The sequence below is a fragment of the Cervus canadensis genome, chromosome 31, assembly GCF_019320065.1.
Source record: "Cervus canadensis isolate Bull #8, Minnesota chromosome 31, ASM1932006v1, whole genome shotgun sequence".
Classification (NCBI taxonomy): Eukaryota; Metazoa; Chordata; class Mammalia; order Artiodactyla; family Cervidae; genus Cervus; species Cervus canadensis.
In genome coordinates, this window is record NC_057416.1 from 38,692,787 (window position 1) to 38,716,651 (window position 23,865).

The following is a 23,865-nucleotide window of genomic DNA, read 5'->3' on the forward strand; positions in this document are numbered from 1 at the left end:
TACTTCTTGTTGGTAAAAATGTGTTGATTGTAATGGTTCCTGTTTTGATTAATAAAGATGTGTTTGAGCCTAGTTAAAATGACTTAAAATGCATGGTCCCAAACCATAATTATGTTTGCAGCAACCTAATACAAATATTTTCCTGGTACTAAGCTCTAAAAGCAACTTATCGCTGGGTTCTTAGCAAGGAAATAGTAAATATTTAGTAGACTGTTTTTTTCATATTAGCTTTATAGTTAATAAAGGAACAATTTTTCCTTACTGTCCTTATATTAACTATCAATGAAAACTGAGGGCATAATATTGATTTGGAATCAGCCTTTTTCTTTTTGGTTTATAGGATGTTAAACGAGCAGTGCAATAATTAGACTTGCTGATTAAATAGCAGTTTCATTGTTACTTTTTTATCATTGTACTGTAGCTATGAAGGAGATTATTTTTAGGAAATACCTGCTGTGTATTTGGGGACAGAGGAGGATTAAGTATGTACCTTACTCTCGCAAATGTTTATATGTGTTTGTGTGAATGTGTGCCCATGTGTATGTGTGTATAAAGTGATAAAGCAAAAATAGTGAAATATTAACTGTTGGAGAATCTGAGTATATATAGGAAATCTTATGTAAATCTAAAATTATTTCCTCATGATTACAAAATCAGGAAAACCCCTTTCAGGTATTTTTTTTTCCAGCAAATTTCATGGGGGTGATAACATTTATTACCTGTCTGACAGCATCTTTTTGTTGACCTTTATCATGAACAATAGCCTAACCAGTAATACATATGATCAGGAATGAAGAGTGTTTCCCCTAAAAAGTATGTAGGTGTTTCCCAAATCCCTTTTAGCATTTGGATTTTGACATAAGCTGATTGTGTTTCCACTTTGGGTAATATGGCATCTACAAACTGGTGATTTAATTCTTGAAATTAAAGAGATACATTAGGAAATGTTTGATTTCAGGCCATTGTCAGTAATGTGTTGATTACTACTCTTAACAGTGCTTTCATCCAAGGCTCAAAATTTGCAGGGAAATTTTCTATTTTTTTAATGTGGAGCAGAGAACATTCATAGTCCTCCCAATCTAACAGAACCTTGATTTTATTCGGCTGTCTGCATGCCTTCCTGCAACTGTGTTTAAGGAAAGTAAGAGGGTAAATACGATTGGTCTAAGTCCATCACGGGGGCCCTTCACCTGCTTTGGGAGAATGCGTATAGGATGCAATTCAGTCAGTGAGTCAGGAGGGAAAGTCTGTGTGCGTGTGTGTGTGTGTGTGGGCGCACGCAAAAGTTCTCTACTGATGAAAACAGGGATACACAGTTTGTTCCTTTTTGGTGGACCACCGTCTTACAATAATCAGACAGCATAATATGATGAAAAGTGGAGCGTGGAATGATGAAAGAAATCGTGATGACACTGTGGGGACTCTCAGTTATTTAAGTCAGAGCCATCTTATTTTAAGGCTTCTTGTTTTATAAGATAATTCAACTCCATTATTTTGAGTTGTTTTATTCTACTTTGGCAAAAGTATTACATTTTCATGCTATTTTATCTATTTTCTTTTTTTTTCTGTTTCTAATCTTTTATATAGAATCTTCTGGATATGTTTCCACTTTTTATTATGAAAGATGACACATTTTCAGAAAACGACACAAGATGTGAAATGTAGAGTAAAATGAATTATTTAAGGCAAACACTACTATAAATACTCCTCTGGTGTCAAGAAAGAAAACACGAACTTATAAGGTTCAATATGAAAAACCCTACAGACAATCTGATTGAAAAATGGACAGAGGACCTGAATAGATGTTTTTATTATATTATTTTTGTTGTTTGAAGCACTGTGTGGCTTGTAGGACCTCAGCTCCCTGACCAGGGATTGAACCCCGGCCATGACAGTGAAGCCTGGGACCCTAGCCCGTGGGCCACCAGGGACCTTCCCGAATAGGTGCTTCTTAGAGGAGAAGCGCAGAGTGCCAACAGGCCTGTGAAAGATGCTCAACAGCACTGAACAACAACAGAAAAGTGGAAATTAATGCCGTAATCACATATTACCTCACACCTCAGAAAGGCTCTTACAAAAAAGCAAGGAACAACAAGTGTCAGTGAGGACGTGGAGGACGGGGAACCCTAGTATACTGTGCTGTTGGCGTTGTTCAGTTGCTAAGTAGCATCTGACTCTTTGCAACCCCATGAGCTGTAGCGCGCCAGGCTTCTCTGTCCATTACTATCTCCCTGAGTTTGCTCAGACTCATGTCCTTTAACTCGGTGATGCTGTCCAACTATCTCATCCTCTGCTGTCACCTTCTCCTCTTGCCCTCAATTTCCTCAGCATCAGGGTCTTTTCCAATGAGTCAGCACTTCACATCAGGTGGCCCAAGTATTGAAGCTTCAGCTTCAGCATCAGTCCTTCCAATGAATATTCAGGACTGATTTCCTTTAGGATTGACTGGTTTGATATCCTTGCAGTCCAAGGGACTCTCAAGAGTCTTCACCAACACCACAGTTCGAAAGCATCAATTTTTGGTGCTCAGCCTTGTTTATGGTTCAACTCACATCCATTCACGGCTACTGGAAAAACCATAGCTTTGACCACATGGACCTTTGTCAGCAAAGTGATGTCTCTGCTTTTTAATATGCTCTCTAGGTTTGCCATAGCTAATATTCTAAGGAGCAAGCATCTTTTAATTTCGTGGCTGCAGTCACCGTCTGCATTGATTTTGGAGTACAAGGAAATGAAATCTGACACTATTCACAAGAAAATGAAATCTGACACTGTTTCCATATTTCCCCCATCTAGTTGCCATGAAGTTATAGGAATGGATGCCATGATCTTAGATTTTTGAATGTTGAGTTTTAAGCCACCTTTTTCACTCCTCTTTCACCTTTATTAAGGCTCTTTAGTTCCTCTTCACTTTCTGCCATTAAAGGGGTATCATCTGCATATCTGAGGTTGTTGATATTTCTCCGGGCAATCTCAATTCCAGCCTGTGATTCATCCAGCCCTACATTTCACATGATGTACTCTGCATATAAGTTAAATAAGAAGAGTGACAATATACAGCTTTGAAGTACTCCTTTCCCAATTGAACCAATCCATTGTTCCATGTCCAGTTCTAACTGTTGCTTCTTGTCCTGCATACAGATTTCTCAGGAGACAGTTAAGTATACTGCTGGTGGGATGTAAATTGGTGCAGACACCATGGAAAAGAGTACTGGAGGTTCCTTGAAAAGTTAAAAATAGAACTACCATATGACCCAGCAACTCCACTTCTGGGTATTTAACCAAGGAAAATAAAAACACTAATTTAAAAAGGTGATCACCCTTACATTCACTGCATCATTGTTTACAAAAGCTAAGATATGGAAGCAACCTAAGTGTCCACTAACAGATGAATGGATAAAGAAATTCTGGTATATAGAGAATGGAATATTACTCAGCCTTGAAAATAAGGAAATCCTGCCATTTGCAACAACACAGATCTAGAAGATAGGCTAAATGAAATGTCAGACAGAAAAAGACAAATTTCATATGGTTTCACTTATATTTGGAATTGAAACAGCAAAACAAATGAAGAAGCAAAACAAAAGAGAAACAGACCTATAGACACAGAGAACAAATAGGTGGTTGCCAGAGGGGAGGTTGGTAGAAGACTGGGCTAAACAGATGAAGAAGTAAGAGGTTCAAGCTTTCAGTTATATAACACATGAGTCATAGGGAGGTAATATACAGCATAAGGAATATATTCAGTAATATTGTAGTAACTTTGTATGGTGACAGATGGTTACTAGACTTACTGTGATGGTCATGTCATGGTTTATTTGAGATCTAGTCACCAAGCTGTATTCAATTAAAAAAAGAAAGAAAACATGGCCAGCTGCCCAGCCACCTCCACCTACCACTCTTCACTACGGCTCTTGTTCTTCCCCTGAGCAATAGCCATTCTCCTGATTTTCACAGAAGTCATTTTTTTGCTCTTCTCTACCATTTTTCCAGGGCTTTCCAGGTGGCGTAGTGGTAAAGAATCCATCTGCCAATGCAGGAGATGCAGGAGACGTGGGTTCAATCCCTCCCTGGATGAGGAAGAGCCCCTGGAGATGAAAACGGAAATTCACTCCAGTATTCTTGCCTGGGAAACCCCATGGACAAAGGAACCTGGCGGGCTACAGTCCATGGGGTTGCAAAGAGTCGGACACGACTGAGCATGCACACATTAATTTTCTATTCACACATGCATTCTTAAACAATACAGTTGATTTAACGCTTTTGAATTTTATATGCTTATAAAAATGCATCTATTATTTTAAGACTACTTTTTTCACTTCATATCATGTTTTTGAGATTTATCCACATTATTTTGAATAGCTGCAATTAATTTTTCATTTGTTTTCAGTACAGCATCCAACATATAGAAATAACACAATTCTCTTATCCGTTATGCTGGCTAATGGATTGTTCCTAAGTTTTACCTACTGCAGGCAATGATGCTATGACTATTCTACATAGCTATCCTGATGGTAATATCCCACCACTATTTAAGTGGATTTGCAAGGTTGTCAGATAAACTATGTTACAGTTAATTTTGCTAGAAAAATGATCAATTACTTTTCATGTGATTATACCAATGTATACTCTCTGATGAAACTTGAGAGTTAGCTGCTGCTTCACATCTTTGCCAACATTATGTATTATCAAACTTAAAAGAATTTTTGCCAATTTGTTGGGCAGGCAATGATACTTTATTGTAGTTTCACTTTGCATTTTCCTGGTTATTTATGGGAATATTTAATACATGGAATTTTTCATCAGTTTACTGGTCTAATGCATTTCCCTGTTTGTTAAATGCCTATCTTGGTCTTCTCTACGTTTCACTGAGGCATTTATTAAAGGAATTCTGATTTAAAAATCTTAACACTGACAACATAGAGCCTTTAAGAGGACTTGGTGATGTTAAAATGAATATAACTCATCATTCCCAATGCACTTAAAAAGCATTTGTTGCAGACCTTGAGTCCCTTTTAACGTTTCAGTGACAAACCAAGCCAATAATAAATTGTGAATACTGGAGGAAAATTAATACACTTAAATTCATTAATGTGTCTACATCTGGAAGATGAATTGTATAAAGCTCTTAGCAACAATCTGTAAAATATATTTTGTAAATACTTTCAAAATCTCTCCTAGGGGTATTCTGACTGAAATTTTAGTTTAAATATCTGAGGTACCACATTCTGTCTCTTTGGTATTGGGTTAAATTTTTAGTAGACTCTTACTATATTATGGAAATAAAAAAGCTTAATGGCACTATCATTTATTGAGTTTTTCTGCACTGAGAGTAAAGGTCCTGGTGAAAATTGGTTTGGTAAGTTGAACATCTGTCTTTAAGAGACAAAGGTCTCTACCTGAATTAAGAATGATTTGTAGACTCTAAGTAGAGGTGATTTCCTGAAATAAAGAAATAATTGAGTTCTTCTTCCCTAAAGAAAGATTAAATATTTTAAAAGATAATGCTTAATTTGGAACATAAATATAAATATATAGAATCCCCATGACCTATTTCTATCTTTGAATGTGTATAAATATAAAACATTGCTACTAATCAAATTGTGAAGAAACATAATCTACTTTTATTAAAATATATTTAATCCATGTTATATAAAACTTCTAAGGAATTTCTGTGTTTTGATAAGTTTGGGAAGATCCCCTGGAGGAGGGCATGGCGACCCACCCCAGTATTCTTGCCTGGAGAATCCCATGGACAGAGCAGCCTGCGGGGTACAGTCCACGGGGTTGCCAAGCATGGGACATGACAGAGGTGACCTAGCACACGCAGCATGTTTATGTGTAATCATGGGTTTTGTTAGGTTTTGTTTCCTTGGAGGGTTATTTAAAACATCCTGACATGCTATCTGATTTTACTGTTAAGACCAGAAATGTCATACATAGAAAACTGGCTTAAAATATCTGTTTGGGAGGGAGGGATAAATTGGGAGATTGGGATTGGCATATATATACTACTGTACATAAAATAGATAACTGATAGGAACATACTCTATAGCACAGGGATGTTGCTCAAAACTCTGTAAAGATTCATGTGGGAAGTAAATCCTAAAAAGAGTGGAGATATATATTTGTATACACGTGTGTGTGTGTAACTGATTGTACAACAGACACCAACACAGCATTGTAAATCAACTATGCTCCAGTAAAATTAAGTAAAAATAAAATATCTATCTGAAAACAACATTTACAAAAAAACTTTTTCTTTTTTTTGGCCACACTGCATGGCAAGCAGGATCTTAGTTCCCTCACCAGGGATTGCACCTGCACCCCCAGCAGTGGAAGGCGGGGTGCACACATCTTCACCGCCGGGCCACCAGGCGAGTCCCTGAAAACAACCTCAGCTTTCAATCGTGACAAAGTGACTCATAACAGACATGCCCTTTTCCCAGAAAGAACTACAAGGTTGGAAAATATATGAAACCATTGTTTCAGAAATTAAGCAAAAAGACTGTGGTCCTTGAAAGAAGAGAAAGCTAAGGCATGAGCTTGATCATGATTGCTCCACAATCACTCAACTCTCCCAACAGCAGGAAAGCGGGGCCGACAGGAGGGTGGTCTTTGAGACCCAAGGAAGAATAGACTGGTAGTCCACCCGGGCTGCTGAGATGTCTGAGCGTATCAGGCACGTTACCTGAGAAGCTGTGCTGAGGGTTGTCCAGCAGCGTGTGTGGACGGGCAGAGAGCGCTCAGCCAAGGGCTGGGCTGCAGTGTGCAGACAGAGACTCCACGGCCTCGCAAAGACAGGTTGTTCCAGGGCTGAGCGCTCGACAGGAAAACTAGAGGGCGTACAGCACTGGAATTTACTGGAACCCTAGTCCAGTCAAACTGAAGAGACCTAGACAAAATGGTGTCTTAAGCATAAAGACCATGCTCTAGAGTGAGGACATGCCCTTGAATGAAGTTTAAAATTAACTATAAATAAAAATTTAATAAGAAATAAATCCAAGTCTAATAAGAACAAAAGTATCCACCAGTGATTTCTCTGTCAGCCATAAAAAAGTCAATATTGTTTAAAGGAAACAGCATAATTCAGATTCCCTTTATTTTATGATTCATAATGACCAGTATATGACCAAAAGTTACTAGAAGTAAGAAATTAAAAAAATGTGTGGTTCATGTTTGAGGGAAAAAGCAGTCTATATCAGTCAATACCAAATATCCAGATGTCAAAATTATCTGACAGGGACTTTAAAGCAGGCTTTATAAATGTTTTAAAGGACAACACAGTCATGATGAATGAACAGACAGGAAAGCTCAGAATAGGAATGGAAACTATAAAAATGAACCAAATAGAAGTTGTAGAATTGAAAAGTATAATATTTGAAAAAAAAAAATCACTTGCTAGCCTTAATCACAGATTGGCAACCTAAAAAAGATCATTAAATTCAATGAAATACCAGTATGCAATTCTGCAGTTTGAAGAACAGAAAGAAAATAAGTTAGAAAAAAACGAATAGTTTAGGACCTATGGAATAATATCAAAAGTTATGACACAACATAATTGGAGTTTTTGAAGGAGAGGAAAAGTTAGAAAAGAAGAGGAGGAAGAGGAGAGAGTGTAATGGCCGTAAAAAATGTTAAAGAACAAAATCCTTCTCAAAGGTAGTAAAGCCATCATAAAATGTTTATGGAACCACAAAATACCTTAAATAGCTAAAGCAAGTCTGAGAAAAAAGAACAAAGCTGGAGGCATCACACTTCCTGATTTCAACATTTATCACAAATCTACAGTAAGCAAAACTATTACTAGCTGTTACTGGCAGAAAAACAGACATACATATCAAAGGAATAGAATAGAGAGCTTAGAAATAAACTCAGGTATACATGCAACTGGTATTTGACAAGGAAGCCAAGAATAGTTTCTCGAACATTGTTGTGAAAATTGTAGAAACACAAGCAAAAGAATGAAATTGGAATCCTCCTATATACCACTCTGAAAAATTAACTCAAAATGGATTAAAGGCCAACATGTATCAAAGACCCAAAATCATAAACTCCTAGAAAATATATGGCAAAAGCTCTTTGACATTGACATTGGTCTTGACAATGATTTTTCTGGATATGACACCAAAGTGTAAGCAACAAAACTGAAAATAACAGGTAGGACTACATCAAACTAAAAGCTTCTGCACAGGAAAAGTAGCAATCAATATGATGAAAAGATAACCTATGGAATGAGAGAAAATACTTGCAAACCATCTATATGATAAGGATTTGATATACAAAATATATAAGGAATTCATACAACTGACTACTAAAAAATAACAATCCAAATAAAAAATGGATGGAGGACTTGAATATACATTTTTCCATTGAAGATATAAAAATGGCCAATAGGTACATGAAAGTGAAAAGTGAAAGTGTTAGTCACTCAGTCATGTCTGACTCTTTGTGACACCATGGACTGTAGTCTGTCAAGGCTCCTCTGTCCATGGAGTTTTCCAGGCAAGGGTACTGGAGTGGGTTGCCGTTTCCTTCTCCAGGGGATCTTCCTGATCCAGGGATTGAACCCAGGTCTCCTGCATCGCAGGCAATTTCTTTACTATCAGAGCCACCAGGGAACATGAGAAAATGTTTTAATGGTCAAGGAAAGGCAAATCAAAACCACATGCAATACTACCTCATGTATGTTAGAACGACTATTATAAAAAAAACAAGAAATAACAAGTAATGGTGAGTATGTGGAGAACAGGCAATGTTCACGCCCTGTTTGTGAGAATGTAAACTGCAGAAACCAGGATGGAGCTTCCTCAAAAAATTAAAAATAGAACTACCATACAATCCAACAATCCCACATCTGAGTATACCATACATCCAAAGGAAATAAAATCACTATCTTCAAGAAATACTTCACTTCCATATTCATTGCAGCATTATTCACAACAGCTAAAGCATGGAAACAACCCACATGTCTACCAAAAGATGAACAGATGAAAACATGTGAGATATATATATATATATATAATTCTAACGCATTGATTCTATGTATAAGGTGAACTCCAATACAAAGAATAGAGTATTACTCAGCCATGAAAAAACCTTGACCTCCGTGACAACTTGGATGGACCTTGAAAGTGCTATGTTAACTGAAAGAAGTCAGACAGAGAAAGAGAAATATTTAATGTTTCTACTCAGATGTGGAATCCACAAAAGTCAGATTCACATAAATAAAGAATAAAAAGGTGGAATCCAGGGCCTAGGAGTTGGGGGAGACAGGGAGGTGTTGATCAAAGAGTACAAAGTTCCAGGTATGAGGTGAATAAGCTCTGGGAATCTATTGTACAGCATGGTGACTACAGTGAACTAAACTTTATTATACACTCAGAAGACACTAAAAGAACAGATATTAAGTGTTATCGCCACACACACATGATTATTACATGTGAGGTGACGACTGTGCTAATTATCCTTATTGTGTTAAGCATTTTGCAATATATAGGTGCCTCAAATCATCATGTCTTAAACTTCCATATGGTATATGCCAATTTTATCTCAACAATGCCAGGGGCAAAAACATTACGAAGCCAGCCTAACAATCTGTGTCTTGGTCTTCCTATATGTTCTCACCTTTCAGATTTATTCAGGGGTTAACTTTACATCATAGTTGTCAAACTGAAGATGACTTCAAGATCAAAGGCTCCCACTGTGAAATATTGAAAGGTTGATTTCACAGCTTCACCTGTAAAATGTTGAAACATTGAAAATGTTTCAGATAGAAGCTGTGGAGAACCATTCTAACGAGCCTTTGGTAAAGAAAAAGCTATTTTGTCATTTAGTGACAGTTCAGTGATTTAAATATCAGTGCAAGTAAGCAGTAGAAAGACGGAAAGAAACAGAGAAAAGAGAGAGAGAAACGAAGGTCGGGTTAAAAGAAATTAAGACAGGGTCTGATTTAAACACTATGCTGCAACTCAGGGCTCCTGAACAAAATACGTCAAGAAACTTTGAGGCCGTCAGGATATAGCAAATGATGTAAGTACTAAAATGGAGATGACATAATTTTACCAAACCAGATTTTCAAGGAATAACAGGCAGTCTTTTGAATTATAGTGCTCTATATTTAATGATTTTCCTTGGCATATAAGAAAAAAATCAATATTCATTTATTCTCTTCAAAAAATGCTTAAGGAGCACTTTCCATAACTGCTTACTAGGTGTGGTAGACAAGATAAGGAGAAGGAAACCACCTATTACAGAGCTTTCCCAGTGCTTCAGGCAGCATACTAGACTCACATTTTGCCATCTGTTATTTTATTTTTCCCTCCTGAAATGATAAGCTAGGTATAAATATGCATCTCTGTCTTTAGGAGCTTTGAAAATACTCGGGGGTTGGGGCTGGGGCCAGCACTGAAAAGGCTAAAAAAATCAGCAATAGATAAAGTATATAAAGTGCTTTTATTTTTCAGGTATTTACATTATTTTTATGTTTTGATTCATTTAATCCTCAAAACAACTCTATGAATAGGTAACTGTTTTAGGCACCTTAAAGAAGAGAGATGAAGGAAGCCAAAGGTCATACAACAGCCTAGCTAGGATTCTAATCCGGGCATGGGTCTGTAGGCTATGCCCTTAACCGTGACTTTTACTGTCTCTTTTTCTTTTCATGAACAAACATACGTCATAGTGGAAGTGCTGTTACCGCTGGGGTGTGAGTGACTGCTGCCTCTGCAATAACAGCAACGGCCACAGAAATATTTACTTCTTATCAAGTCTTAAGTGAAGCACTTTACACGATTTTTACCATTTAATAGAGCTCAATATTTTTTTTTAATTAAAGGAAATGAAAGTATCTGACAAGAAGAAGTGCTGTAAGGCAACACAGGAGGAGACATTAACATAGTCTAAAAGGAAGGTGGAAGGTAGGGAGTGATTTTTACAGCTAAGGTGGTATTTATTCTCAATCCAAAGGAATATACAGAGAAGACAAATTAGGATTCGTTAGGCACTTTATGCCAGACTTTATAAGCATGATCTCATTCAGTGTTATGAAACATTATTATCTTCATTTATAGATGAGAAATTTGAGGTCCAGCCAAGTTAAATAACTTGTTCAGGGTCCAGAGGTTGGGGCGGTAATCAGGATCAAGTTTGGTCTACCTGACTTCAAGTTCCCAGCATTCTACTGCTCAGAAGCAATGGACTGACTGAAAAATCACAAAGGCCTAGATGGGACCAGGGCTTCCCTGGTGGCTCAGAGGGTAAAGAATCTTCCTGCAATGTGGGAGACCTGGGTTCAATCCCTGGGTTGGGAAGATGCCCTGGAGAAGGGAACGACTACCCACTCCAGTATTCTTGCCTGGAGAATTCCACGGACAGAGGAGCCTGGCTGGCTACAGTCCATGGGGTCGCAAAGCGTCAGCCAGGACTGAGCGACTTTCACTGTCACTTTCGGAGCGGACCTAGGGACAGAGATGTGACCAGGCGGGAGCTCAGGAGACACCTGATCACATGCCCATGGTGCCTCATAAAGGGGAGCACCCACAGTAAAGTAAACGGAGGCAGTGCGCGGCCGGCCAGGTTCTAGAGTTTAAACATCTTATTCCAGACGTTACAGGGCCTCTGAAATTCTGCAGCAGGAACACAGTATGTGAATACGATGTTTTAGAGTGACGTAAGAAAGCAATTCTACAGCTGGGAATATACTTAAAAAAATTTGCCATTAAGTGTTTATGAAGATGCTCGTTGAAGAGTGGTTTGTAACATTACGAACTGGAAACAACATAAATGTGAGTTAATATGAGACTAGTTACCTGAATATCCTTAAGTGCTGGAACAGTTTAGTCACTGAAAACAATGAGGTTCATCAATACACATTAACATAAAAAAATTCCCAAATAATGTTATTAAGTAAAACAAAACAATAAACAAGTCTCCCAACACACACCTAGTGTGCTATAGTTTGAATAAAGTGAAAGATATACATATGAGGAGAGTGTGGGTGCAAATATGTTTATATGCATACAAATACATTGCATGAATATGAAAACCTAGAAACACAAGTAAACTGTTCATTGTGTTTACTGTGACATAGAAACACTGAGAATAGGGGTTTCTAATTTAAGAAATCCGCCTCTTCTCCAAGTTACAAAGATTTTCTCCTAAATTGTCTTTAAACAATTGAAGTATTTCTTATTTTACTTTTAAATTAACTCATGTGTTACTTATTATGATATAATAGTAGCAAGCCAAAATTCCATTTTATATGGATAACTATATTCGGGGATATCATAACTTTTTCTTATTCAAAACCTCTACGGAATTTTAACTTTTAAAAGAATTTCTTGAATCCTTATTTTAATTTCTAGAAGCCCTCTCTTCACTTTTAAAGATAATTCCATTCTTGTTCTACAGAGGCACTACTTCCTCAAATCTTCTTGGAGCATAGGAGCGGAATGATAAAATCGTCCTCTCTGGTCAGGCTGCCAGTCTCTTTATTCTGGTCTTTTCTCTTGCTCGGCGCAGGCTGTCCTCACGTTTTCTGTGGCCGCGGGTGTCCAGTCTTGGATGGGAGGCTGGTTGGCAGCGGTGTGGACCACAGCGGGGCTTCTCAAGGGCAGGCTTCTCAGAGCACCGGGCAGGAGACACCGGTTATGCCCGCTGCCCCCTCCGCAGGCCAGCGCTCCACACGGCGAATCCGCTCTAGGACTCCGCACCTCTTCGGAGCACCCCGGTGGGTATGCTAGGCCGAGGCTTCCTCTGGTCACTCTCCCGTGCCGTCACCCTCGCGCTTGCTTTTGGTAAGTGTGGATGTGTTGGCTTCATTCTCTCCCTCTCCTTTTAACCTTCGTTTATGTGGCTGCTCCGGGTCTTGGTTGCAGCAGGCGAGTTCTTCGATCGTCGCTGCAGGGTGTGGGATCTAGTCTGACCGAGGATCAAACTCGGGACTCCTGCCTCGGGAACCAGGAAGCCTATATTGGGAGCTGCTGGACCGCCGGGGAAGCCCCGCTCATGCATCTTTGAACTACAGAAATATACAAGCATTTTATCTGCGATGGCATTCCTCCTATCCTCTGTGCTCTTGTGAATTTATCTCAGTTTTACACCTTTACCATAAATTTAATATAAAGGGATAGGAAGAAAATGAACTTTCTAATGAGTCAATCTTTATCTTGGCGTCCAAGAACTAATTTTTAAGCAAAAAAAAAAAAAAAAGTTGGATGTCACCTTAGATAGAATATTTATGCATTGGTGAGAAGCACTGAGGAGAAAATATTATAAAGGATATTTTTTAATTAAGAGACTGGAGCAAGAGAGAGCATGTCATGTATACATTACTATATTTAAAATAGATAACCAGTAAGGACCTACTTTATAACACAGGGAACCCTGCTGAGTATTATAACAATCTAAATGGGAAGATAATTTGGAAAAGAATTGGTCCATGTATTTGTATAACCAAGTCATTTTGATGTACACCTGAAATGAACACAACATTGTTAATCAGCTATGTTCCAATATAAAATAAAAGAGAGAGAAACGTCACTGCATTGGGAATGTCACTGGAGACCCGGGGGAGAAGAGTGTGCATTGATAGGAGAAAGACCCCAACTGCACGTGTGCAAGCAGTTAACAGTGTCCACCTGTACGTGGCAATTGGAAACTCTCACACTTGTCCCTAAACATCCGCCATCACCCTCTATTGAAAACCTGACTTCAGACCACTGTCTTTGAACCATTTCTGGTCATTACCTCTTACCTCCCAGATATCGATCTTCAGTTCATTCTTCTATTTTATTTTTGCTCCACGTACAAACACATCGTATTTCCAGGTCCTATTCTGTCCACAACTGCACTAGGGTAATCCTGTTTGATGCAGCCCAGGACTCACCATCTTGCCTTCTTCTGCAATTTCCCACCACACACAAGCTAACCAGGACAGCACTGTTATCCATTTTGCTCTGAGAGAACTGAGGAAAGAGTGAAGCAGTGGAGAAAGAGAATATAGAGCTACAGCAACCGGAGGAATAGTGTAATCATAAAGGGCGTCGATGCACACACTACTATATCTAAAATGGATAACCAACAAGGACCCGCTGTACAGTATATGGAACTCTGCTCTCCGTTCAAGGCAGCCGGGCTGGCAGGGGGGTTGGGGGAAGAACGGGTACATGTGTGTGTGGCCGCGTCCCTTTGCTGTCCACCTGAGGTTATCACAGCATTGCTAGTCAGCTCTACTCCAATACAGCACAAAAAGCTAAAAAAAATTAAAAAAGGGCATTGAGAGGGTCTGATATTTCCTCCCAGCCCGAAGCAAACACAATGAGCACTAAGCAAGCAGAACTGGACTGAGTGGCCCATCTCCTAGGTCTGAGCACTTAACGCACCACCTAGATCATCGTCTCCACACGCCTGGGAGGCAGGCAGTGGTAAACGCTCCTTGTCATGGCTCCTAAAAAGGCAGAACTTAGACTCCCCAAAGTACTGCTGTTGCTGCGTGCATCCCGACCCTCCCTTTCCCGACAATGTTAAATACAGCCATTGATCCCTGTGCATGCACTTCTTCCACAGATGGTTGCGGGGACCTTAGGAGCCGACCGCGCTCTGGGCATTGAATAAAACACTGCCTTCTGAAAGTTACGTTGTGTGATATACGAAACACCCAAGAAGCAACTTATGAAAACATTATTTAAATTCTTCTACTTCGGAGGGAAAGGGATTCCTCAATCCCTGGACGGAAAAGAATCTGTAAAGGCATAAGTGCTCCGTGCTCACGATGACACATCTGGGCTCTCCAAGCAAAGCTGCCGAGGCCGGTGACTTGGGCCAAGCACAGACAGCAGCCCTGCTTATGTGGGCACCAGACCTGTGTTTACAACCCCAACCTTCGGGGCTGTTTGCGGTGTTTGTTGGTGAATCCACACATTCACATCTGTGCAGTGGGTGTCCATGTGTGAGAACAAAGGGGGGTCATACAGATGATGCAGCTGAGCCCATGCCTGGCTCTCCACACGGCCCATCCTGCAGCTAATCTTGGAGAATGTGATTCAAATGGACCATAAAACCACAAAGAACAGCCATAAAAAGTTTTTTTTTTTTTATTATTCCACAAAAGCTTGATTTTTTTTCTCTTCCCTGCAACCTTACCAAGATTATGTATGATCCAGTAACAACACAGAATTGCAAATGAAATAAAAATTGTTCAACACACCCGTTGCTCTCATATTGCATGTCGTACAAATTTCCTACTCCTTGGAAGTGTCCATATTTAAAGAGAACCAGTTAAATGTAACCAGAATAGACTTTTACAATAAATACCTTTTCTTTCCCTCCATATTGTTTTAATTTGTGCCAGTCATAACGTACCCTAAAATAATTAACTCATAAAATAGAGTGACTGTACAAATGACATCAGCTAACTTTTATCTTTACTTGTGTTGTATTGGCTTTCAAAAATATGAAACCATAAATCAAAAATAATGGAGTTATCTTACTAAAACCCAATGTCACTCTGTTCATTTGGTTCCCAATCACGGCAAAAATAAATAAGAAGATGGGAGGAAGATGAATCAGATCTATACAGTGTGGGGCATTCACTTTTTCCATCTGTCTTACTCTGTCAGCTGCAAAAATGTTCCTTTTAAATTGTAAAGAGGAATATCTATCAATATAATCTTGGAGGCAACTAGAAACAAATTTAATCAACTGAGAACAAGGGTGACTAATAAACTCCAATGAGAATTAAGAAGCTGTTCAAGAAGCAGAATAAACATTGATGTATTGCTTGAAAATACGACTGTGGTTTCCCTGAAAAGTCTATTCATATCATGCTTTTTAGATGTCTGGATTTTGGCAGTAGCTCCCAGAAATGGAGTGAAGGTAATCACACAAGTATAATATGTTAATTCTGTCACCCACGGTGGAGGGGCAAGCAGAGCTGCTGGGGGACGGCATAACACCGAGAGCAGACAAAAGAACAAGAAACAGGAGCGAATGCGCGCATTAACGGTGTATTCTTGCATTTCTCTCTGCTTGCCGGTACACAACCATCTGCTTCCCATCTACCGGGGATGAATAGTGCAATTAGAGTGGGAATTAGCATGTGTTCTGATAGCATGGGAAAATAAGCTTCCTGCTGTCTTAGAATGTGGAAGGGTGGGAATCTTCTCTATCATGGCATGTCCAGAAGCACTGAATCATACCCGAAGATACCTGGTAGGTCTATATGAGGTTCAGGGATGAACAAAAGAAACCTTGGACTGGTGTACACTTGGCGTCAGACCGTATGGAACGGGATTCCACAAACATGCCAGACCAACAACAGAGACACTGTGGCACCTGAGAAAAAAAAAGAAAAGCAAAATGAAGAAAAACTTTGGCAGTATGGCTCAATCAAAAGGCCAAGAAACAGTTTACAAGGGAGCAATGATTTCACGGGCATGTGATACTGTGACACCCACCCCATCAGCTCTCCTCCCCTCCCAGAATATAGGCGTGTGCTCTGAGCAGGAGAGGGATGAGGCATAAAGCATCCTTTCTCAAACTCTAGGGAACCAACTGCATTCTTGTGGAAATGCAGATTCTGATTCAACAGTTCAGGGTGGGTAGGTGGGCCTGAGAGTCGGCACTTTCACTTTTCCCAGATGATGCCAGTGCCTGCCACGACCCAGACTCCACTTTGAGTGGCAAGGGTCAAGAAAGTTGCTGGGTCACCTAGGATAAAGCTTGACTGTGTGAACGCTGTTCATAGAAAGCAGAAGGAGCTTTTCTTGGTCTGAAGGGGAGAAGACCAACCATGACCACCAATACAGAGGACGACAGCAGTGCCAGGGCAGCCAGGAGACTTGAAGGGTAGTTCACTGACGAGCTGGAGGAAGCAAAATGATGATGGGTTCACGACTTAGCACGAGACGGACCCGAGCTAGCATCCTGAGTCTGCCATCTTCCCAGCTACGTAAACTCAGCTCAACGCTTCCCAGTCAGTTTCCTCATCTCTACAATGTGGGGAACAATTGTAGCTACTTTAAAAAACCTATTGTTGTGAACTTCCCTCTTAGCCCTGCTTTTACTGAATCCCATAGGTTTGGGTTTGTCGTGTTTTCATTATCAGTTGTTTAGATGTATATTTTTATTTCCTTTTTGATTTCTTCAAGTGATCTGTTGGTTATTTAGAAGCATGTTGTTTAGCCTCCATATGTTTGTGTTTTTTATAGTTTGCTTTTTTTTTTTTCTTGTTCAGTTCAGTTCAGTTCAGCCGCTCAGTCGTGTCCGATTCTTTGTGACCCCATGAATTGCAGCACGCCAGGCCTCCCTGTCCATCACCAACTCCAGGAGCTTACTCAAACCCATGTCCATCGAGTCAGTGATGCCATCCAGTCATCTCATCCTCTGTCGTCCCCTTCTCCTCCTGCCCCCAATCCCTCCCAGCATCAGGGTCTTTTCCAATGAGTCAACTCTTCACATGAGGTGGCCAAAGTATTGGAGTTTCAGCTTCAGCATCAGTCCTTCCAATGAACACCCAGGACTGATCTCCTTTAGGATGGACTGGTTGGATCTCCTTGCTCTCCAAGGGACTCTCAAGAGTCTTCTCCAACACCAGAGTTCAAAACCATCAATTTTTCGGCACTCAGCTTTCTTCACAGTCCAACTCTCACATCCATACATGACCACAGAAAAACCATAGCCTTGACTTCATGGACCTTTGTTGGCAAAGTAATGTCTCTGCTTTTTGATATGCTATTTAGGTTGGTCATGACTTTCCTTCCAAGCAGTAAGCGTCTTTTAATTTCATGACTGCAATCACCTAATCTTAGAGCATCATGATCAGAAAAGATGCTTGGAAAGATTTCAATTTTTTAAAATTTCCCATGGCTAGATTTGTGGCCCAGAATGTGATCTGTCCTGTAGAATGTTCCATGTGCACGTGAGAAAAAGGTGAAGTCCATTATTTTGGGGTGAAATGCCCTGTGGATATCAATTAGGTTTAACTGGTCCAATGTATCATTTAAAGCTTGTGTTTCCTTGTTAATTTTCTGTCTGGATGATCTGCCCATTGGTGTGAGTGGGGCGTTAAAGTCCCACACGATTATTGTGTTACTGTCAATTTCCTCTTTAACAGTTGTTAGCATTTGCCTTATGTATTGCGGTGCTCCTATGCTGAGTGCATACATATTTATAATTGTTATATCATCTTGGATTGACCCCCTGATCATTATTAGTGTCCTCCTTTGTCTCTTATAACAGTCTGTATTTTAAAGTCTATTTTATCTGATATGAGTATTGCTACTTCTAGTCTCCATTTGCATGAAATATCTTTTTCCAGCCCCTCACTTTAGTCTGTATGTGTCCCTAGATTTGAGGTGGGTCTCTTGGAGACAATATATATATATAGGAGTCTTGTTTTTGTATCCATTCAGCCAGGCTTTGTCTTTTGGTTTGAGCATTTAACCTAATGAAATTTACCTAATTTTTAACCTAAATTACATTTATGTAATTATTGTTCAATGTAATCCCATCACTATTTACTTTACTGTTTTGGGTTCATTTTTATAAATGTTTTCTGTCTAGAGAAGATCCTTTAGCATTTGTTGAAGAGCTGGTTTGGTGGTGCTGAATTCTCTCAGCTTTTGCTTGTCTTTAAAGCTTTTGATTTCTGTTTGGAATCTGAATGAAATCCTTGCTGGGTATAGTAATCTGGGTTGTAGGTTTTTCTCTTTCATCACTTTAAGTATATCCTGCCATTTCCTTCTGGCCTGCAGAGTTTCTGTTGAAAGGTCAGCTGTTATCCTTATGAGGATCCTCTTGTATGTTATTTGCTGCTTTTCCTTTGATGCCTCTAATATATGCTCTTTCTGTTTAATTTTTGTTAGCTTTATTAATATATGTCTTGGTGTGTTTCACCTTGGGTTTATCCTGTATGGGACTCTCTGGGCTTCTTAGACTTCTTATTTATTCATTTATTTGGCTGCACCACATACCCAGGATTTTCGATCTTTGTTGCAGCACGTGAGTTCTTTAGTTGCGTAATCTTTGTCTTTAAACGTGGCATGCGGAATCTTTAGTTGCAGCATGTGAACTTCTTAGTTGTGGTATGTGGGCTATAGTTCCCTGTCTGGAACTCAGCTGGGTCCCTTACATTGGGAGCACAGAGTCTCAGCCACTGAACCACCAAGGAAGTTCTCAAATGTAAGCTTTTAATGGTCATTGTGAGGATTAAATGAGATGATGTAGGTATAATCCTGGTACCTACTTAGCACATAAGAAGTGTAGATATTGGTTATTTGCTCTTAGACTCTCAGCTCTGTCTCCAACTTTCCTACCTCAAAGTCATGTGACCCTGACTCCCTTGCCACATAATTTCTGATTAGCCCCTGTTAACCATTGGGAGATATTGGCGGAGTCAAAGGCAGTGGAAAAGATAATACATTTTGCTTCCTCTGCTTCTGTCTCTGGAAGTGGTAGGGGCAGAATCCCAAAAGCTTCAGAAACAACACTGGAAACTGAAAAACAGTGGTGCAATATATTCTAAAATTGCAGGGAAATAATTTTGAAAATTGCTATAATTTTACCTAATTATTGTATATAATATTGATCACTTAATGCTGATAGCTAAATTATAAATCTAGTGTGAAGGCTCTTTTTTGACACATGGGATCAAAATAAATAATTGTTCCCTCTGTTGGTCCTTCCTAGAAAACTACTAGATTGTATTCCAATAAATCAAAAGAGTGAAACAAGAAAAAAAATATGAGATCTAGGAGAAAATATATAATCTCACTTTGCATTTCCGAGTCTGACTCTAAGACATATGTCTCAATGCTGGTAGGGCAGTGGAGGGAGTGAAACAGGGAGGGAAATCAACAAATAAGGATATATTATCAATCTAGGCACCACTGCAGGCAACCAGAGGTTGTTCTTGTTTGGGAAATTCTGGGATACACTGTAAATCCTGGGCTCAGAGTTTTCTCACTTGAAGGATGAGGAAGATAGTTCCCGACTTCTAACCTGCTTAAGTGAATGGGAAAGCAAGCCCTGGAGGACCGTCTTCAGGACAAGAAATGCAGGTGCAGGCAGTCAGCAGCCGGAGGGCCAGGGGGGCCGGCAGGGACACACACCAACCCCACTCATTCACTGGGAAGAACTGGCCGTGTGGCCCCATCCAGAAGTAACGGGGGCTGTGACGGGCAGTCCCAGCCTGGGGAGGCCTTTCCTGACAACTTTCTATCAGCAGTCCCCAACCTTTTTGGCACCAAGGACCAGTTTCATGGAAGAGAATTTTTCCATGGACTGGGATGAGCGATGGTTTAGGGGTGATTCAAGCACATTATATTTATTGTGCACTTTACTTCTGATCTCATCTAGCCTAATGCTGCCACTGACCTGATGGGAGGTACCAGTCCATGGCCTGGAGGCTGGGGGCCCTGCTTTACATCATGGACAATGGGGAGGGCTGGGTGGAGAGAATGTAAATCATTGGTAAACATCTCTCTCTAACCCTGGCACAGGAGTTAGGGATAGGGTTAGAGGAGGCTCTTACTTCCTGAGAGCCACTAAAGAGAACAAACGCTACTGGAAGGTTTGTGATGTTGTCCTTGCTTTTCTTTTTCTTCTAAATTGATTCTGTTCCATCAGAAGATGTAACTAATGGCATAGCATTCCTTATCAGACTGAATTCTAGTTAGCCCCAAGAGTGGTGCTTATGAATCTCTGAAACCCATTCAATTCAACACATTTTTATTGAGTCCTTTCCAGGCTGCAGACCCTGGAAACTATAAATAGAACACTGTAATCTCCTGAATTCTAAATTCTGGAAACGGACACTACCAAGCAGTGTCTGACACTGTAACCATAGCGCATTTATCTTTATGTGTTTCACTACATTTTTTCTGATATAAGTGATGGCTAATGATCTAAAGTGAAAAGTGCTAGTCACTCCAACTCTTAATGATTCTTCAAATGTCAGCAAAGCTCCTGAAGTCTCCTATACAGGAAATCTACTCATCTGCCCACATCCAGATCAAATTTCATCTTTTGGGTGAACCTGCTCCCAGAAATTCCAAATGCAATTATTGACCCCTTCCTGACTGTTTTCATGGTACCCTGTAAAGAATATAAAAAAGGAGTTCTGGGTTCTACGTTAGTTATAATTTTGCTTCAAATTTACTCCAGAAAAATGCAAGCTTCTCCAAGATGGGAACTTAATGGTTCTTCATTGTATTCCAAGCACCTAGCATAACATGTGCACAAGTGTGCTCTCGTATGATTTATGAATGACTGAAGTAGGACACCAGGACGCCAGTGTTTTCAATTTTTATAACATCTGGAATCAACTAGTGAGCACTGTTAGAGATTCACCTACATCTCAATGCTAGGCATTTTCTTAGAACATGTTACATATTTAGATGTCTTCCATTGGTACCTCTAAAGAACACCCTTTGTAAGCCATTTTTCTTCGTTGTTAGCACCATTCATCGATGGATATTTGTTGATAATTGATGATGAATGATAGATGATGGATAATAATGATGATGATTATATGAGGCCCTTTTGATTTAGCAATCTAGCAGGTGTGTACATAAAATCCACTCAATAAAAGTCAATTATTTTGTAGAAAAAGTGCAGGCTCTCATACTGGAGATTCTGGGTCCTTATCCAGCTCCACCACCTAGTGGTTATTTGACCTTGGCAAGCTATTTAACTCCCTTCAGCCTCTTGTCTTCTTCCACAGAATGCAGAGGTCGATGGGAAGTGCACTATGGGAAGTGCAAAGCTGTAAATATGTCTAACTATGCAGAAGCTGCTCAAATGTGTTTAGATTCTGCACAGAGAGTGAAGCCAAGAAATATCTGATGAGATCTCTCCTAAGCAGCTTATAGTTCTGCTATAAATCAACATGAAAAAGACAAATAGCCCTTTAGATAATGTGCACAGGGCATGAGCATTCAGCTTGTAGAAAAAGAAATATGAGTGACCAAAATCATACCCGAAAGACACACAATCACACTGAAAATTTTAGAATCCAAAAATGTCTTTTTAAAAATTGAAGTGTGTGATAACCTATATGAGAAAAGAATCTGAAAAATATATATCCATATGTATGTAGTTGATTCACTTTGTGTACACCTGAAACGAACACAATGTTGTAAATCAAGTACACTCCAATAAAAATTTAAAAATAAATAAAATCAAAGTATAGTTGATTTACAATGCTTCAGGTAATGACATTTATTTTTCACTAACTAGATTGAAAAAGAATTAACACTTTTGTAAAACCTAAGTGTCCATGAAGACATGAAGAAGGAAGCATGTTTAAATACTATAGAAAGAAATAATTTGAAGGAAAAATTAGTATAGCTGCCGAAGCACCAAAGTTTTTAAAAGTGCCTTTGATAAAACCCTATGGAGATACTCAGAAGCAAAGACATATATACAAGATTATTCCTGATGTCATTAATAACAAACCCTACCAGCAACTTAAATGCTACCAACAAAGGGTAACTTAAATGAATAATGATTCTTGTAAGCAATGAACTATGCTCCTTAGACATTAAAAACAGTTTTTTCCTGCCTGCATGTATAGGTTTATGGGAACACCAACTGCTGACTCTGAACTCAGAATTTCAGGGTCTTAGCATAATGAAGTTCATTTCTTGCTCATGTTATTGCCCCGTGGGAGTGTTCTGGTCAGGGTCAAGGTAAGGAGGCTGGGAGGGGATTGTTCCTTGCGTTCTTTCAGACATCCAGAGTGATAGAGGCTCTGCTGTTTTTCAGCACCTGGCTTTCCTTGTCACCTTGGACATCAACATCCAGGCGGCAGATAGAACGTGGGGAGAGGAGTGTGAGTGGATATTTTTATGGACTAGATATGGGGGAGGCATACATCTCCCCGACTCTCATACAATGGTTAAGTAGAACTCAACTGACCACACCTAACTGTGTGAGTATTGTAAGTGTGGTCTGACTGTGAACCCAGAAAGGAGGGGAGATAGATTGGGGATGGAGACCACCCCAAGACCTGTCGTGACACTTCCATGCAGTCAGCTTTGGACGCAGAGAGTTAAGTGGAAAATGCAGGTACAGAGCAGCCTATGTGTTTACATCTGTATATACACCATGAGTGTGCATACATGTGTGTGCACATTCCATTTGTTTAGACTTTTAAATATACTTCTAGAAAAGCATATGCCAATATGCATCTTGTTTTTCTAAATGACCCTTCAAGGAAATCAGCGCTTGTTTTGGCGAGGGAGATGGAAGCTGTCGTGAGGACAGCGGCTTTACTCTCTGTGCGGCGCCTTTCTTTCCAGTTAAGTTCTCTTAAAAATGATGTGTTCATGATTTGCACTTTTAAAGATTACTTTCAGCATTGACACAAATATCCAATTGCAGGTTTCTTATGATTTTACAGGTCTTAATTAGAACATGATACAGTGATAAACTAAACCCATGTAAGTGAGTGAAAGTCACTCAGTCGTGTCCGACTCTTTGTGACCCCATGGACAGTAGCCCCTCAGACTCCTCTGTCCATGGGGATTCTCCACCACAATATTAAAGGAATTAGCCTATGGTTATAATAAATTAATTAAAAATAAATAAATAAAGATTTAAAGATTGGGGAAAAAAGAAAAAAAGAAGAACACTGGAGTGGGTTGCCATTTCCTTCTCCAGGGGGATCTTCCTGACCCAGGGGTTGAACCCAGGTCTCCTGCATTGATGGGCAGGTGGATTCTTCACTATCTGAGCCGCCACCAGGGGAGGCCATGAACAGTGCGGCTTCAAGGTGGAATGAATGAAGAATGACTTAATGAGAAAACTATGTAAATGATATAAGGCAACACGAATTCAACTACGGGAAGAAACGGGAGGTGC

The 23,865-nt window shown here is 39.7% G+C and overlaps 1 long non-coding RNA gene across 1 annotated transcript in view; it reads right to left on the bottom strand.

Moving 5' to 3' along the window:
- Nucleotides 1-16,068: 16,068 nt before the first annotated feature.
- Nucleotides 16,069-23,865, bottom strand: part of LOC122432615 — a 152,005-nt gene continuing 144,208 nt past the window's right edge. Inside the window, exon 3 of the long non-coding RNA XR_006266899.1 lies at nt 16,069-16,335. This is a non-coding gene — a long non-coding RNA (uncharacterized LOC122432615). The remainder of the gene's footprint in view (nt 16,336-23,865) is intronic.